This window comes from Hyaena hyaena, unplaced genomic scaffold, assembly GCF_003009895.1.
Source record: "Hyaena hyaena isolate Hyena2069 unplaced genomic scaffold, ASM300989v1 scaffold_3, whole genome shotgun sequence".
Classification (NCBI taxonomy): Eukaryota; Metazoa; Chordata; class Mammalia; order Carnivora; family Hyaenidae; genus Hyaena; species Hyaena hyaena.
Genome location: NW_024080635.1, coordinates 99,937 through 118,814, shown reverse-complemented (window position 1 = coordinate 118,814; position 18,878 = coordinate 99,937).

The following is an 18,878-nucleotide window of genomic DNA, read 5'->3' as shown; positions in this document are numbered from 1 at the left end:
CCTCCTCTAGGCTCAAACAGCACTCTGCCTTTTCTCCCATGGTTGCATGTTTTATTTAGGTGCTTACGTGTGCTCCTTCAATGTCAGCTAGTCCAGGACCAGTTCAGGGACCATTTCTCATGCACTTTCATATCTCATTATTCACTGCAAGATCTGCCACGTAGCGGGCATCAATACACAATCATTGTGTTGTTATTGGCTCGTTTTTTCTCCTCTTCCCTGTTGTGTGGGTGAGAAAATGACCTTGACAGTTTCCCGTTACTCTTGCTGGCTTTCTCCTGCTGCTCAGGTTACCAGAATTGATTTCACTTCTCCTGTTGCCTGTTCAGTGGGGGGTCAGAGAGTCAAACTTGTTCTGGGTCATACATCCTCATCTCCCATAAACGTCCCAAAGATCTGGCTCCTGAGCAGTTGTTGTAAGTGAGGGATAGGGCCCCTGAGACCACCAATAACTCTGAAGCAGCATTAGCAGGCAGCTGAGGCAGCTGAGGCTGCTCCCATCCTCCTGGAAGGTGGAGGAAGGGAAAGGAAGCTCTCATCTGAATTTGCAGGCTTCCAGCTCTTGTTTCTGTAGTACTTACCTACCCTAGGCCCACTGAAGTAGGGTGATAAGACCACACACACACGCACACACACACACACACACACACTTGAATCCTTTACCTCCTGGCCCTGGGCCAGTGAGAGTTGGGTCTGGAGGCAGTCAGGAACTTCTCCAGGTAGGGAATCATAAAATGCCACATTTCCACACTTCTCATGCAGAAATGGAGCCAGAGCCTTTCTCCTGCTTCTCCCTTTGGTGGGACTGCCCCCTGTCATGGGCTTGGTGCCTGGTTCCCACCCCAGCTCTCTGTTGGACTTGGACCCCAAGCTGACTTGCAGCCTGACCAGCTGGATTCTGACCCATGGGTCTACTTTCACACCAGCTCCTCCTCCTTTCTTGAGACAAATATCCTTCTGGAAGCCCTCACATTGGCCCAGAGAGGCCTCCCTGTCTGACACTCCACCTGATGTTGAGAATCACCATGTCCAGAAGCCCAGCCACTGTGCCCACACTACACACCACTACAAACAATCTCACTGAAAGCAGCCCTGCCAAGGGAAGTAGAGTCTACCAGGGTCCTCTGGTTGGGGTGACCCAGGCAGGCTGCCATAACAACACTGCTTTCTTAATCATTTCCCCCTGGTGGGTCAAGCCCATCAGTCTCTCCTTATCAAGTGTCCAATGTGTCTTCTGGCCTCACACCCTCTGCCATAAGAACGATGCAAAGAGAAGTCAAGCAGATCTCCTAAGCTATATCCTGACACCCACCTCGACTGGGAATTGTTTGGCTGTAAGGGAGAAAGGTCCCACTCATAAACTAAACTACAGGGAACACAACTAGCCCTCACAGGAACTGAAAGTTTGCGTGGTAGAGTACGCTCATGGCCCCAAACTTTCACCTCATTTCCTTGCCCTTTGCTATGTGATTTGCTTTGGCCAGTGAGATCAGGACAAGCATCATGTGCCCAAAGCATGTGCATGATTGGACTTGCTGTCTTGTGCTTTTATTTTTAATGTTTGTTTATTTATTTTGAGAAAGAGAGAGCAGGGAAGGGGCAGAGAGAGAGGGAGAGAGAGAATCTGAAGCAGGCTCCACACTATTAGTACAGAGCAGGGCTCAAACCCACAAACCCCAAGATCATGACCTGAGCCGAAATCAGGAGTTGGATGCTTAACCAACTGAGCCACCCAAGTGCCCCTGTCTTGCACTTTGCCACTGCCATGAGAACAGCATGCCTGGCCCAGCCCATTAGTCCCAGGGGAAAATGAGAGTATCAACTGAGCCCACCCTAGACCCACCCATCCCAGCTGACCAAGAGAAGCATAGGCTACATGAACACAAGGCCCATGACACTGAGGTTTCATGGTCGCTTGTTACACAGCATTTGGGGGCAATTGTTAACCAACATAGGTGTCCGGCAGGATTCTCCCCATTTCTCTTTCTGCTCTCAGATTCCTTATCGTTTTTTGTCTCTGCTTTTCTCTGCTCTTCTGCTTCATCTATTCTTTTCCTAAAGGTCAGCTTCTTTGGTTTCTCTTCCTCTTACACGTGATTTCCTCATAGACTTCTGAGCTGGTTCTCAGGAATCTACCATCAGCCCTCAACTGTCTCTCAGCCTCAGACTATGTCCTTCATCAAATCTGAGGCACAGAGGACTTACCCACCTCTCCACTCCTAAGTGGAACTTGATGGCCAATCAGGAAGAAACACAAAGGAGTGTCCATGCTTTTCAGGGGATGCAGTGGAAGGAGCACTGTTCCTTTCTGTGAGTCCCCCCCACCCAGGGCAATGTCTTGCTACAGTAGTGAAAAGCCAAAAACAAGCTCCTTAGCAGGTCACTCTGTTACTTATGGAAATAATCATCTGTCCTAGGGAGGAAAGCATGCTGGGATTGCTCCCTAGGTAGGTTGGGCGGGTGGATTAAGCTGAGATTAAGAAAACCAGGGAAGCGGGCAGAAATAAGTCTGGCCCTGAAGGACCAGCACTAGAAATGAGGCAGGAACCCCGTTACATTTGGAGCAAACTTAGTGAGGGCCAAGAGGAAGACGGATATGGTGGGCACATCCCCAGACACAAGGACACCAGACAGCACAACTAATTCTGAGTTCTACCCATGCTGATGGGCGACTCTGATTAAGCAGGGCTGGGTAAGTCAAGACAGGCAAAGAGCAAAGAGGGGTTCACAGACACCACAGAGCAGGCTGTGGCAAGGCCAGTGCATGGACACTTCTGGAGGCCAGCAGCCAAGGAGGAGCTGCTATTCTGAGGTAGGAGACTGGCTCAGCTCCGTGGTCTTGTAATCCCCTTCCTTGGATGCCAGCCAATCTCAAGGAAGTTACACATGTAGAAAGGTGGATGGAACCAAGTGTAAGAGAAAAAAACAGAGATGGAAACCCTGTTTGTGACCACATACAGTGGGATATACATTCTGGAAAGTGCTGTGGGCATATTTACTGAAGCGAAGTTGGCACAAAGTCCATAACCCAGCAATCCTCTCCTGGGTGTAGAGCCTGAGAGGTTCCTGACCAGATTCCTGAGACATGTGCACCACACGATCATCCTGTTGCTGCTTCGGGTTAGCTGAAGCCTGGCAGAATGGGCAAGAGAAAGGCAGTGGGTGCACCTGAAGCAATGAGCTAGCTATGTAAAGAGCAACAGGAATAGATCTTTAAAACAGAGCTCAAAGTGGAAAAAAAAAAAAAAAGTAAGAAACAGAATAAGATTTATGGCACAATACCATTAGTGTAAATTAAAAACACATACACCCCACAAAACAACGTTATATTTTAACAAGGATCCATGAAGATGTTAGGCCATATATCAGACACACTGGAGTGAAAACTGAGGGGAGGAGAAGGGAAAGGCGTGAGGACTGAGGATAAAGTAGGGAAAAGCCCATAAAACAAGAGGCCACGCACAGACTTTTTATGATAATGAGTATCATAAACATCATTTCCATATCTGAGATCTGTAGTTTGTTTGTTTTTAATCTCAAGTAAATCTATCATGGGGCTGGTTTGGGTCTGGGATCATCTTAACACTGGCTGTTGAGATACTGGGCAGGGGGGACAAGGTGCCACAAAGATCCCTGGCGGGGGCTCCACAACCAGGCGCAGGAAGGCAGGGAATGGGGGTGGGGGGTGGGAACGGCTGTCTGCACAGGCTTTGGAATCACACAGTCTTGGGTTTTAGCCTTGACTTTGCCACATACCAGCCGTGTGACCTCAGACAATGTGTGACCATTGGAAGGTTACTTCATTCTGCAAACCTCCATCTCCCCATCTATAAAATGGAAATAACACTTGGGTGTGGAGGTCAAGTGAGATGATGTCTGCAAAGCACTTAGCACAGTGCTTGGCTTCATAAACAGTGGATCCTATTCTCCTGGGTTTTTTTTTTCTTTTTAAGTTTATTTATTTATTTTGAGAGAGAGAGAGAGAGTGCACACATGCGTGAGCAGGGGATGGGCAGAGAGAGAGGGAAAGAAAGAATCCCAAGCAGGCTCTGCATTGTCAGCACAAACCCTAAGACAGGGCTTGAAGCTACAAACTGTGAGATCTTGACCTGAACCAAAATCAGGAGTCGGACACCTAACTGACTGAGGCACCCAGGTGTCCCTTTCACCCAGTGTCCCCAAACCCCACTAATTCTCAGAATCAAAAATATAACTTCACTTCCATCTTTCGCAGTCAGCTGCTTTCTGATGGGAGAGGGCCTGGATCAGCAGATGCTGAGGGCACGTACTGGGACAGCAGCAAGTGCCTGAGGCCAGGTTGCGGGTCTGCTGGCAGCTTCCCGGGAGCTGGGCAGACCTGCAGGCTGTGTTCAGGAGCACACAGGTCAGGCCAGCTGGGGGGGTAGGGCATAAAAATCAGCAGCAGCCCAGAGCATGGGGTGGGGGAAGGGCAGAGGGAACGGGAGGATGTTGTGACCTCAAGAGAGAGAAAGGTCAGGTGGAATGGAGACCCAAAAGCCCCTTCCTGCCCATGCAAAGTCCCCTTCGCAGCCCCAGTCTTAAAGGCAGTGCCCTGCACTGGACTGTTCCCCTTTGAAGCTTTGTTCCTCCAAATAAGGTCACAATTTGTGCTTTCCCCATGTTGGTGGAAACAAGACTACAGTTTTCTTTGAAGGAAGACAGGACCCTCGTCCTCTGGGCATTTCACTCCACACTGTGTAAATGCTGTATGCGTTTGACATCAAAGCCTCAGACATCTATGTGCATTCCTTATGTGCAGGTCCCCCTCTTTCTTGACATAAGCTCCCCAGGGAAGTACGATCCAGCCTCTCTGGAAATCTCCTGGGCTGGAGGCCTGCCTGAAATCCTGTTTGGCTTTTTCTTTCATTCCGCCATATGCCCTCAACCATACAGTCTTGTTGTAAATACTTCCCTACTCATCTGCTTCTCTCCATTCCCTGTGCCTTGACCACAGGGTAATCCATCGCCTTCTTTACCTTGGACCATGACAAAGGTTTCCCCACCCCTCCCCATCCCCATCCTCAGGCTGTCTTCTCCCATCCATTCCCCATGCGGCTCCAAGAATGATATCTCTATAATGTAAATATGACCATGTCAGTCCCTCGCATAAAAGTTTTCAGTGTCTTCCCATAACCTGAGGACAGGATCCAAACCCCTTAACATGTGACACAGGGCTCTGCACCAGCCACCCCCCTGTCAAGGTCTATCCATGTCACTCCAACTTCCTATGGCTGCCCCAGCCAGACTGCATGCCCTTTACAGCCTTAGCATTCCAAAGCCTCTCCTGCCCCTGGACTTCACACATGGTTGTCCCACCTCATTCTTTACCTGGCTAACTCCTACTTGCCTTTAAAGGCTAATTTCACTTCCTCCAGGAAGACAGCCCTGATGATCCAACTCCATACTAAAGGTCCTGTTGTGAGTTGAATTGTGTCCCCTAAAATATATCCAAATCCTAAGATCCCCAGCACCTATGAATGTGATCTTAGTTGGAAAGAGTCTTTGTAGACGTAATCAAGTTAAGATGAGGTCACAGGACTGTGAGATGAGCCCCTAATCCAATGAGTGGCGTCCTTGGAAGAAGAGGGAAAGAGGACATGGACACAGAAGGAGATGCCATGTGGAGGTGGAGGCAGAGATGCAGCTGGGAGCCAATGACATCAGGGGTTACCAGCAACCACCAAGAACAAAAGGATCCGCCCCTAGAGCCTTCGCAGGGAGCATGACCCGGCCAACACCTTGATTTTGAACCATGAGAAGATACATGTCTGCTGTTTTAAACTCCCAAATTGTGGCACTTTGTGACAGCAGTCCTAGGAAACTATCGCAGACTCCAACTAGGTGCTCCCAGAGCCACTGCACCCTCTCACCAGAGGATATGCCCTTTATGCTTTTATGTGATCACTTGCCTGCCTCAAATTAGTCAGCAAGCTCCGTGAGGACAGGGACCTTGTTTGACTTGCTCATTGTAGCCCCACCACACAGTGAAGGTGTATGTACTACCTTTGCTGAGTGGGTTGATAATGCATGAACTGCAGGAGGGCGAAATGGCTGGAGCCACAAAAACATGGACATGGTGGGCGTGGGCGCCGGCGGGCAGGTCAGGAAGTCTTCCTGCATCCCCAGGGAGTGCTGGACCCATATGGGGCCTGCAGGAGGCAGCAGAGTCTCTGTGCTTCGTGCAGACAGGAGGCTGGACCGCATCTGGGGCATTCCGGGCCAGCTCACACCAGACCAATGGTGCGGTTCTTGGTGTGGGAGAAAAAGGCCATCCTGTGGGCCTGTGGAGGTGTCTCCTCTGGTACCTCTGAAGCTCAGGCCAAGGGAGCTGGCAGCAGGACAGGGATTCTAAAGAGGGGAACAGACAGCCAAGGTTCTTGGAATGAAGGAGCTGAGCTGTGACGGCTGGGCCCAGCCTCACTCCTTGGGTCCTAGCCTCTCTGCTTGCTGGAGAAGCTCCCCCACATCCAGACCACAGCCAGCCCTGCTCTAGGGGGCCAAAACAAGCCGCTTAGTCCCCACCACCTCTCTTCTCTGTGTCTGCTGCACTGCCTATACGAAACTGCTCCAGTTTCTGGCTCAGCCCATCTGAGGCTGCTCCCAGCATCCACTTGACCTTCTTTCCTCTTTGGTGCATCGACCCACAGGGTGGGTGCTCAACAAACCCACAATGAGAGTTCATTTGGCGCACCCCCTCTCGCAGATCCACACCCTTCCCCTGATCTGCATGTCCTCTCTCTTGGCTTGCCCTACCCCCCAACCCCCTGCTGATACAGAGGCTTTTAAGTGCAAGTACAAAAGGACAGTTTGGCACAGAGAAGGAGACTTTTGACATTTGATACATCTTCCTAAATGGCATGTGTGACCCAGCCCTAGCTGTGAGCAGGTGGGGGTAAGTGGGGGCTGGTGCGGTAGGACAGAGGAACTGAGTGGGTCCCTGAACAGCTCAAGGCAATCTTCTGAGGCAGGAGGAGAGGGTCATCCTGGTTAAGTAGACATGGCTGTGATCCTTCTGCTCACATGTCTGGGGATATAGGGCAAGTTCAAGTTCAGCCTTGGTTTTTAAGGATTCTGATCAAAGGGGATGGAATGAGGAAGGATGAGGGGTGGTCTCCAGAATTCTAGGCAGTGTTTGGGTGCATTGCATGTACTGGAAGATACAGGAAAGATCTGAAAACAGGGCCCAGCTCCAACGGAGGGGTCACCAGGATCTGGAAAAGAGCCAGCATCCCAGGAGGTCTGAAAGCTACTTCCCCAGATTGCCAAGAAAGGGCCCCTTCCTCCTAAGAGAAAACCATCCCCACTCCTGGCACCCAAATGGAGAGTGTCCTCTCCCATGGTCCATTATGGATGTCTTTTGTGAGCTACTTATGTGTGTGTGCGCACATGCCTACATTTTTAACATCTCTTGGCAAGTTAGAGTTTCTCCAGGTTCTTGGAGCCATGAAGGGTTATTCTGAGGGGCAGGAGAGAATCTAGAGTGAAGAAGACACCCAAAGCCAAGCTATAAAATGGGAGAAGGTAGGACAAATATGGCAAGACCATCATTTCCAACGCCAGGGGGCCTGCCCTGCCAGTGAGGTTTTAGGGCAGCCACTGCATCTCTAGGATCTTGGGTCTGGCATGTGTCATTTAAAAAAATTTTTTTATAGTTTATTTTTGAGACAGAGACAGAGCATGAGCGGGGGAGGGGCAGAGAGAGAGGAAGACACAGAATCTGAAACAGGCTCCAGGCTCTGAGCTGTCAGCACAGAGCCCGATGCAGGGCTCGAACCCATTAACCATGAGATCTGACCTGAGCCGAAGTTGAACGCTTAACCAACTGAGCCACCCAGGCGCCCCTGGCATGTGTCATTTTAAAAGCTACCTCCATCTGTGCAGACTAAGCAAGGGCCAAGCAGAGTTAAGAATGACAGGAAAAGGTATGTTACATGCATCAGGTGTGTGCTTATTTATATATTTCACTAGGGCCTCAAGTCCATTTCCATCAGGAAGCAAATTGAATTCTGCAGAATTCTTTGCCTGGAGGCAGAGGGCAGGCAGCCTAGGGACGAGATTTTGGATAATAGGTCCCTGATAAAAGAAGCTGCATTAAAGGTTCACTATTGGTCAAGTCTCGAGTAGTGTAGGTGCCCAGTAAATAGTACTGAAATGCATGACTCTCTTCTTTCATAGACATTTGCCAACTCTACTTTCTCAGCCTTGAGCTGACCCGTGTGGGGAATGGGTATTGGAATAGATGTTTAGGATGAGGGTAGAGAAGTGGTTTTTGCATTTGGCAAATAGTCCAATCCCAAAACTGCCCTAATCTGCTCTGCTATGCCTACTCCTTGTTAGACACCCATCTGGTTGACAATTGTCAGAGTGACTTGCAAACAACAGATGGGAAGTGACTCCCACAGGAGAGCTAAGAATGCAGAGCAGGAGACTCAGGAGCTTGGGCAGAACCTGATGAGTTCCTCCCTGGAGCTGAGAGTGCAGCTCACACACTACTGATTCCCTCTCCTCTTCTTCAACAATTGGAGTTTATTAGGATGGGCAATATAAAGAGAAGCTCCTTCCCTAAAATGTGAGATTTATCTATGGCTAGACACTGCACTCTTTCCATGAATTAGTGATTCTGAAAGGTGCCCCAAAGAAGGAGGATTTAGAGGGACTGAGAGATCCACCTTTTTTCACAATGGTCTTGTGCTGTTGGCACACTTGTTCACAAAGTCATGCCAACTTTGAGCAGGCCTTGTCCAATTGGTCTTTCCAACCCAGGGCTCTATGGAATAGTGGACAGAATATAGGTGTTTGGTTGCTCAAAAAATTGGAAGTATGACTCTGCCACTTACTCTTTGAGTAGGGTCTAAAACTCTCTGGGCTTCAGTTTCCTTATCTGTAAAATGGGTACTATTGGACTCATGCTTTCTGGGGCTCTACTGAACCTTAATTTAGGAAAAGTACGTAACACACCCATCACAGTTCCTAGCCCTGGGTAGAAGCTCAGGACATTCTAACTACAATTGTTACTGTTTTCTAGATGAGAAATCAACCTTAATGAGTGACTTCCTCCTAACCAGAACCCTTTTGATCATAGGTGATAGAAACTAACTCAAACTAGCTTTAGCAAAATTGAGAATTTGTTGGTTTTATGTAACTGGAAGTCTGAGGACTCCAGGTCTTGACAAATGACATTGTCATCATCCTTGCCATTTTCTTCTTTATCTTCTCCATTCTCTCCATAGTTTTCCCTTTGCTCTTTCTCTCCTACTATTTTCTGAACATTTGCTTTATTGTTGCCTTAGGCAAATGAGCTTCCATGACGAATGGCTTGGAGCTGCACTCAGGCTGTGGGTAGCTTCAGGCTTACATCATCCCAGCTACCCAACCCCACAGTAAAGAGGGAAACATATCTCTTCTGTTGCCCATATGTTAGATCCCAAGGAAGAAGTCTGGGTGACTCAGCTTGGGTTACATGCCCGTTCTTGGGCCAAATGTCATGGCAGGACTTGTGGGGATGGAAGCACAAACAGGGAAATTTGACCATCCAGGCTGGGACCAATTGTCCATTCTTGTGGCCAGAGGGCTAGAGCTCTGACTATCATCCCCACCAGGCAGTTTTCCAAAGGAAGGCATGGTGGGGCGCCTGGATAGCTCAGTCGGTTTAAGTGTCCAACTTCAGCTCAGGTCATGATCTCGCGGTTCGTGGGTTCGAGCTCCACATCGGGCTCTGTGCTGACAGCTCAGAGCCTGGAGCCTGCTTCAGATTCTGTGTCTCCCTCTCTTGCTGACCCTCTACTGCTGACCCTCTACTGCTCATGCTGTCTCTCTCTCAGAAATGAATAAAACATTAAAAAAAATTTTTTTTAAACAAAGGAAGGCATGGTAAACTAAAAGGGTCAAAATTTCTTTGGCATGCCTACCATTGAGAGGTGGAGATTATTTCTCCTTCCCTTGAATTTGGACTATTTTTAGCAGTCTTCATACCCAGGGTGGAGCCCCCATGGGGTTTGAACTCAAGATCCTGAGATCAAGACCTCAGCTCCTGAGGTCGAGAGTCAACGTTTAACCAACTGAGCCACACATGAGCCCCATAATCCAGACTGTTACTTGTTTTGACTAATAAGATGTAGCAGACATGGTGTTACTTTACTAAGGCTGGGCTTGAGACACCTACAACTTCTGCTTTCATGTACCTGGATGCTCCCACCCAGAGCCCAGCAACAGTGCTATGAGAATCCTACATCACATAGAGGGACTGTGTGGAAAAGAGTAAGGTGCTCGGCCCCCAGCCCCTGTGAGCACCCAACTCCCAGCCAGAACCAGCTATAAGCATGTGAGTGAACACTTTAGACCTCCCCACCCAATCAAGCTTCAGGGGACTAAAGCCCAGCCAACACCAAGAAGAGAGGAGCCACCCAGCTGAGCCCAGTCAACCCACAGAATCATGAGAGACAACAAATCATGGTTGTTTTAAGATGCAAAGTTTTAGAAGGATTTGTTATACAGCAACTGGTGAGTGAAATGATGATGTGGTTATAAGGGGGAAAGGAACACTAAGTAGACAAAAACAGTAGGTGTCCATTACTTCTGGTAAAGAAAACCAAGAACTCTTCCCAGTCCCATCACCCACCAGGGTGAACCCCCTGACAGCAGAACAATGGGGTCATCTGTTTAGGCATGGCATTCCTTAATGGGAGCAGCAAACTGGGCCCAATTCCCAGGGCAATAAGGAGGCACAGCCTTACTTTAGAGTCATGTTCATTCAACTCCCAAGTCTGCATGCTTTCTGCTATTCCAGTGGTCCAGAAGATCCACAGACAGAGGCTCTGAGCATTTCCTACCTTGTGGTTAATGAAAGAGGAGAATGGAGTACTTTACCTGAGACCCCAGAGAACATCAAGACTGAAAGACTATATGAAGCTGAGAACAAAGCCAAAGCTAAATCCTAAAACACAGAAAGGAATGGGAAGAGCCACCAATTGCAGGGAGCAGGTGTTGTGCCTCTGGCCAGGGACCAGGCTCTGAGAGCAAAAGGCTGAAAGCAGGAGGGAGATGAATCCAGCCAGCCCAATGTCCAGTTCATAGCCATGTCCCCTCGTTGCTAGGCCAACACAGCGCCCTCCCCCCTGTTTGCACACCACTGGCCAATCCTGGTGTGGAGGTCACGTGCACTCAGGCTCAGCACTTGACTCCCAAGACACGACATGCTTCTAAATTCATTCCTTATGAGACCTTGTGGATTAGAAAGATGAAATGCTTGCATCAGGCTGGGGGTTGTCAGATTGAGTTAAATTTGATCACGCTAGTAAAAGGATTTGTATTTTTGTACCAGCAAATGGACACCTCCAGAATTAGCAAACAAAAAAATGACTGGAAATAAATTCAACCAATGCAGTCTGTCGAGTTATAAGCAGGAGGGAATCTGAGATGACTTTTGTGTGTCAGGAGGGTATGACATGAAGTCAGTGTTGGCAAACGCTGGCATGGGAAAGTTGCTGACACTGGCTAAAGTCCTCACTATCAGCCACAGGGTCACACTTGTATACAGTCAGCCGGCAGCCTGCTGTCTGTGCCCTCATGCCACGGCTTTCCTATTTCTCTTTAGACTCAGATATATCCCTGCACAGTGTGGCCCCCTCAGGCCCTGAGCCCATCGCAACCCAAGCCAGCCCGAGTGAGAATCCCACAAGCAGGCAGATCCAGGCTTAGCCATACTGCTGTCAACCCATATGCCCCTCGGATCCCATATGCCTAGGATGGATTTTGAAGCCTATTGCGCCTGCTACATGCTAGGAATGTGACGATTCCCCCCATACTGGGGCTTGACCTAGACACAGAGAAGTGCCTTGTTAATGCATGCCCCTCCATCATCTAAAAAACAAAATCACTCCATGTTGGGCAATGGTCTAGAGGTACTGGGGCATGCAAAGGACACTGCTGAGACCCAAGGCAGAATCCAATGTGCCAGCCAGGCACACAGGCTGAGAAGGAGCAGTGTGTGGCTCCACGAACACAGGAGGCCCAGGAACACAGCCTGAGCCTGGGCCTCTCTGGCTGGTGGAACCCACCCAGGACAGGAGGGGTCAGCGTGAGCTCAGGGGCGGTGTGGATATTGCTGTGGACGGGTCAGTTTGTTGCTCATCAGAAAAGAGAGGAGCAGGGACAAACAAGGACCTCTGCTCGTAGAAGGGATGAGCTGTGGTTCCCAGTGGGGACTTCAGTGACTGTGGCCACCCCTCCCCTCCAGATGTTTGCTGACACTCCTTTACAGTCCCAGCAGAGACTCCTTACCCTCTGATTGGATTGACTGGGTTCTTTTATCCAGTAATCCTTACCTGTGTTCCCTCCAATGCTGTTTATTGTATAGCATGAAGATGGAAATCTATTTACTAATCTGTTCAATTTTAACTCAATCCTGCAGTCATCCTAGGAGAGGCGGGAAGGCTGGGGCTGAGGTGGAATCCTGGGGGGAGCACAATGAGAGCCCAGCTGAGTCAACCTCCAAAGTAACTTTAACACAATATGTTGGGTTTTTGTTTTTTCAAAAAGCAACTAAAATAGAGAGGGTAGGGTTTTTAAAGGGAAGGTGCCACTAGCATTTTCTCCATCTCAATAGCTGCATTGTGGGACTTCTGCCTGAATAATCTGGCTGATTGCTTCAGTTCCCTGCTTTGCTGGCTCAGGCTGGCTGAGGAGGGGGCCTCCTGCTGGGTCTTCAAGGGACCAAAGGAGGGTAAGGAATCTTCTCTTGTCAGAACTACAGTCAGTCAACAAATGATGAGTCTACCAACAGCTACCCCCTTACACATCTCTTGCCATAGATTTCCCCCAAACCACCAGCTGTGTGGGTGTCCGGGTCTATGGAAATACAGTGCCTGGCCACCAGCTGGTGTGACACATCAGTCATTTGGGTTCAGGAGTTGGCAGCCTGAGACCAGAAGGCGAGACATGTGCTGAGTATGAGGCCACCCAAGAGCTGGAGCATACCCGTGGCCCCCCAGACCCAGAGTGGCCTGAGCGTCCTTAGGCCACCAGGTCTTCACCAGGGCCTGGGACTCACAGCACCTCGGCCTACACTGTGCATGTTGATCTGTCAGGTCTTCACCTCACTGCTGTCCCCTTGCAGAGCCCTCCGAGCAGCCTGACCTCCCGGCTGCATCCTGATCTCCACCAGGAGGAGTCCAGGGACCTCCCCCTTTGCCTGTGTGGCCACCATGCCCACTCTGACCCGTGGCCAGGTCCATGGCCAGAGCTTTGCCCCACCTAATGCCTAGGGTAGACAGGAGCTGGCAATGGGCACTCCTCAGGTCTAATTGCAGAGCCCCTCTGACCCTTGCACCTGACACTCACTTCCATCACATTTACATGATGACTCATTTGGACACCTGTCTCTGGCCTTGGCCCTCTGTCCCAGGGACACCATTCTGGCTCTTGCTCCCAGGCTCCAAAACTGTGCACAAGAGGCACCCCTCTTTTCCAGTCTGCCCAAAGGACTTACTGGCTGGGCCTATTTTCTATCTGCTTCCCCATTTAAAAAGAAGGCATGATCTTTTCTCCAAAGAAACTGTCCTTTCACTAACTCCTGGTTGACCCAGTGGCAGTGCCGCCTATTTTTTGCATCAAGATGATGAAGTCCACTGCCTTGGCTGGGAGTCTCACCAGCACCAGCACCACTATCCTCACTGACATCTGAAGAAATGATCAGGGGGGTGCTCCTGACTGCTTGCTCCTTGACACAAAGAGGAATGCTTTTCAAGGGTACTGAGCTCCTCATTCACTGACGGCATTAGGCTCTCTTCTTAAGTGTGGTGGAGGCAGTAGAGATGCGAAGGGACTTGGCTCCTTGAGGAGGGGTGGGGGGACCCACCTGGCACTGAAGGGCCAGTGAGGTTGGCACCGACATCCTCACAGGCCACAGGTGTGTGTGCGGACCACCTGTCTACAGAGCTCGCAGATGCCCTGTGTGGAAACGCTTCTGATTTCAGTCACAGATCACATCCACACCAGATAAAACCAGCTTGCTAAATTGGGTTCCCTGCATCATCCTGATGTGTGCCCTGACATATAAAATCAGTCGCTTAAAGGCAAATCAATGAGCCAGATGAGGTCTCCAGGCTCAGGAATTAGGCTCAGTGCCTCTGCCTCGATTTTTCAGATTCCAATTTAACTAACATTTATTGAGCAACTATATTTGCCAAGTGATGAGCTCAGTGCTTCTACATATGCTGTTTTATGAACAGTTATAAAAGCTCTGCAAGGGAGTAATATTATGGCCACAGTAAAGAGGGGGATAAATGATGGCCTCAAGGTCACCCAGCTGTCAGTGGCAGAGCTGTGGTTGGAGCTGGAAACTTTTCCATAGTTTCGTTGCTACCCAGACTGATTTACAAGATGGAGTCCATACTTCTCATTAGGGCCATGGCTTCAGCGGACACAACAACTCCTGAGTGAAAAGCATCCATCATGCAGCTCAGCTCCTGAGGCTGAACTGTCCACACTCACCTGGGAACCAGGCGTCCAGCTGACAGAGTGCGCCCCTAGTGGTGACTATGAGGAGGGACAGACCAAGGCCCTAAACCACAGCTGCTGCTGCTGCTGCTGCTGGCCCAACCTCTCTGGACTTCGGTTTTCTCACCCTGAGGAGGGAGGCCTTACACGCATCCCCCCAGGGCTATTGGAGGATCACGCTGTAAACTTTCAGGCAGACAGCCCCATGGCAACATGAGCTGCACGACGGCAAAGAATGTGTCTGCTTAGTTCACGGCTCTAGCTCTAGGTCAGTGCTGGCACATAGTAGGCGCTCAGTAAACACTGGAGGCATGAATGAATTCCGTGATGCTGGTTCCCTTCCATGCTTCTCCCCGCTGTGAGTAGACATATTCTACAACGGTTTGGAACATGACTTATGCCCAAGACACAAGGGACTTGGCCCAAGGCTTTGTGGAGTTTTCCACACACGACCAGGAACAGCCACTCATACGCAGAAGTCTGTGGTCACCTATTTCCTTTCTCTCACTTTCACTCTCTACATGACACTGCAGAAACCCCAAGTCCTCCACCCTCTACATCGGAGTTTTTTAAAAAGCGTGACTTACAATTTTTTTTTTGTTTTGGCAAACAAGAGTATTTTTTAAAAATCTACGATTGCCATCATTTCATGGACATTTTAACAGCAAAACGAGAGGACATATTATCAGAATAAACGACAGTCCTTTCTAAGAACAAACAGCTGGGAAACTTAGATTAACGTATCTTCCCCAAAGGTTGGGCTTTACATTTTTTTCTTTGAGTGCAGGAAAGTGATAGTGTGGAATTTTATTTTATGATGTCACACAACAAACTTTTTTCCTTAATATAAATTTGTCAATTTGAGGATCTATATGTCACTACATTCATAGTGACAGCAATGGCAATAGAAAACATTCAATGAGTACTAACTGTGGGCCATATGCTCAGTAATCTTCAAGGCTTACCTCATTAAGATACAGCCTCTGAGGTGGAAAGATTGGCCTCAATATCCAGATGGGGAAACTGAGGCTCCTGCCTTCTCCCTGAGGGAGGCTGCCTGTGTGTGGCTTCACGAGGGCTGAAGGAAGGGGACCTCCCAAGTCACACCCAGCACAGTGCATCCTGTAATACAGATCAGCCAACCCAGAAGAGTCAGGAATGTATCAGGGAAGCATGCCACCAGCAGATGACTTCATCCCAGCCTGACAAAAATGTACAGATGCCACCTGGGTCCCACGGCCCTAAATCACCATCCACAAACAAAAGCAAGACACATGATGGATCTTTTCAGGACCTTCAGAACACAATACCTCAAGGCCCAAGTTCCTCACAACGTCGAAATATCACTCCGAGGTATCCCGAGGTAAAAGCTAATATTTATTAAAGAAAAGCTGATCTAATCTCTAGTAAAGGTATCACAATGGGCTTATTGATTTTTTTAAAAAGAAAAGTTACATTTTAAAAAGAAAAATGCCAATTTCACAAGCAACCTCGAGCCAGATTCCTGGCCCTTTGGGATAGCTCACAGCAATTCTGGTTTAAAAAAAAGAGAGACAGAGAGAAAAAAAAAACTTGAAAAAAGGGCTTTTCATACAGACATACAAGAAAGTAAATAAAATCGATTGAAAATACTAACAGAGAGCCATTCATTTTGTTAAGTGTTATAAAAATGCCAAAAGTGCATCCTCTTCCGAGGCTCTAGGGCTTTGGATGTTCCCTTTTCTGAAAACTGACATCTGTAAGGAAGAAAATACAAATAAAGATAAAAATGATGAACGCCATTTTTTTTGAAGGCCCTGAGTGATCACGGAATGACGGAGACATAATCTCATTAACTATACAGCCAGGGTCTCACTTTCTCACTGTCTCAGGTGCTGGGAAACAGGAGTTGTGACCTCTTTGTAGAGAATCCTCTGGGGGAAAAAAAAGTGTCCTCACTGGGACAGGTTGCATCCTGTGACTAAGATTCTGAACTAGTCAAAATGCCTGAGTTCTAGGTACCAGTCAGGGTCCCAGCAGGAAATTAGGTGGCACACTGAGCTTGGATAAGTGAAGGGAGTTTACAAAGGGGTGGGTAGGGTGCAGAGACGCCATAAAAGATGGTGCAGGACCCCAGCCCTGAAGGAATGAGGGGAGGGGAACATGTACAGGAATCTGGAGGCAGAAAGCTGTGGTTTTCTTTCATGGTGGCAGCTAGCTCATGGTGACCCCACAAGGAGAGAAGCAGGGGAAAATAGTACTCTCCCTTATTTTCTTCCTTCCCTGGGATTTCCTGCTGGTGTTCCCCATTGGCCAAATCCAGCTGAAAATCAGAAGAAAAAACCCTCCTGGCCCGTACACAGGCCACAGAGCTGGGAATCTTGGGGCAGAGTATCTTCATTCATTGGAACTTTGATTTATATAAGAGTTCAAGGGGTCAGATATTAACTAGACCTAGAAGTACATAGCTGCAAATGGATATGTTACAGTAAAACCTTGAATTGAGAGTATCTTGTTCTGCAAGTGTTCTTCAGACAAGTAAACATTTCTGATAAATGTTAACTTGATAAATGAGCAATGTCTTGCAATACAAGTAGTACATGATGCCAAACGTCACATGATCACGACTGAACCAATGCTTCTCTCTCCCTCTCTCTCTCTCTCTCTCTCTCTCTCTGATTGTGGGTGATTGTCTCTCATGCTCAGATGCTTGGTCTCAGGCCATGGTATTCAGCAGAAATCACTGATTTTACAGAATGTTGGAAGGTGCCCACACCTGACACCAGTGTATTTTTTTGTCACTTCAAAGCCCCTATGGACAGTCCTTTGCTTTTCCATTCCAGACTAAGCTTAGGAATGCACTTGCTTCATTCTAGGTCAAGTTGCCTGCAGATATAGACCCTTTCCTTTGCTGCTTTATTGCCAGTTACATTAAATACAGTAGATGACAAGAGTTTATTAATACTATACTGTAGTCAACATCCGTGTCAGCATGTAAATGACCCCCATGCAGAAGAAGACTCCACTGGGCCAATAGATAGCAATGATTCCATTAGTGAGAGTGAAAGTGGTCCTACACAATAACCCTCCTCTCTTGTCTCCCTCACACCAGCCATAAAGGTTTTCAAAGGTAAGTGCAAGTTAATTTGTTTATTATATTTCGTATTTTCCTTACTATTTTGTGTTATATTACAGTACTGTAATAATTTTTATATGAATATTTTTGGGTTGTGGAATGAATCGTCTCAGTTTCTATTATTTCTTATGGGAAAATTCACTTTGATATACAAGTATTTTGGATTACAAGCATGTTTCCAGAACAAATTATGCTCACAAACCAAGGTTTTACTGTATTTAAAATGTGGCTATTTCTGGCTAAATTTGGAGAGGGTACTTTGGATCTGGTATGGTACCCAACAGAGTCCCCAAAACCAGCCCTGGATAAAATTTCCCCGAATTCTTCAAAAAAAAGGACCAATCGGGCCTATGAGTTCAAGTCCAGTAGAAATGTTAGAACATAAGGGGCACTCACACCTTAAGTGCTTAGGGTTAGATGGGCATTCATATAGCAGTTAGAGAGGATGCACAGGAGCCTGATGACTGGGGTCGTGACGGGCCTACTATCACTTAAACCCAAAGGCTGTGGTGGAAAGAATCTCTATAGCCAGTAAGGAGAATGTATGGGCCCCAGAGACTTTCTGGGGGGACAGGAGGGATATGGGAGTGTTCAATTTAATAAAAGGAAACCTCACTAAAGTGAACTGAGGAGGCTGGAAGGGGAGGCTGGAAGGGAGAGTCCTACCACTGAATGTCAATTACAGGAAAAACTGTCCGTTACCAACCCTGACAGAGGAATCTCAACAGGAAAGAATCATCAAATACAAGCCCAACAGGGAAAGCTATACACTATCGCCAGTAAGAAATTGACTATCCCTGTAATTCAGCTAGTGAGAAACCATCAACATCCTGAACTCTTGCTTTTTTCCCATGGTCTTTTGTTCAAAAAAATCCTCTCAACTTCTTCCTTCTTCTCCACGAAGTAATAATGTTCCTCTCCTTTGTCTGTTGGACTTGCCTACAGTATTGCCTCAGCTTGCTTGTCCAGAACTGTAATTCTGTGCTATTCCCAAATAAACCCTTCTTTTGCTGGTCAGACACCTGGGTACTTTATTTTTTTTTTCTTACAAATAGTTTATTGTCAAGTTGGTTTCTATATAACACTCAGTGCTCATCCCCAAAGTGCCCTCCTCCATGCCCATCCCCCCTCCCCCCCCACATCCATCAGTCCTCAGTTTGTTTCTCAGCATTCAAGAGTCTCTCATGGTTTGCCTCTCCCTTTCCCCCATCATTTCCCCCCTTCTTCTCCCCCATGGTCCTCAGTT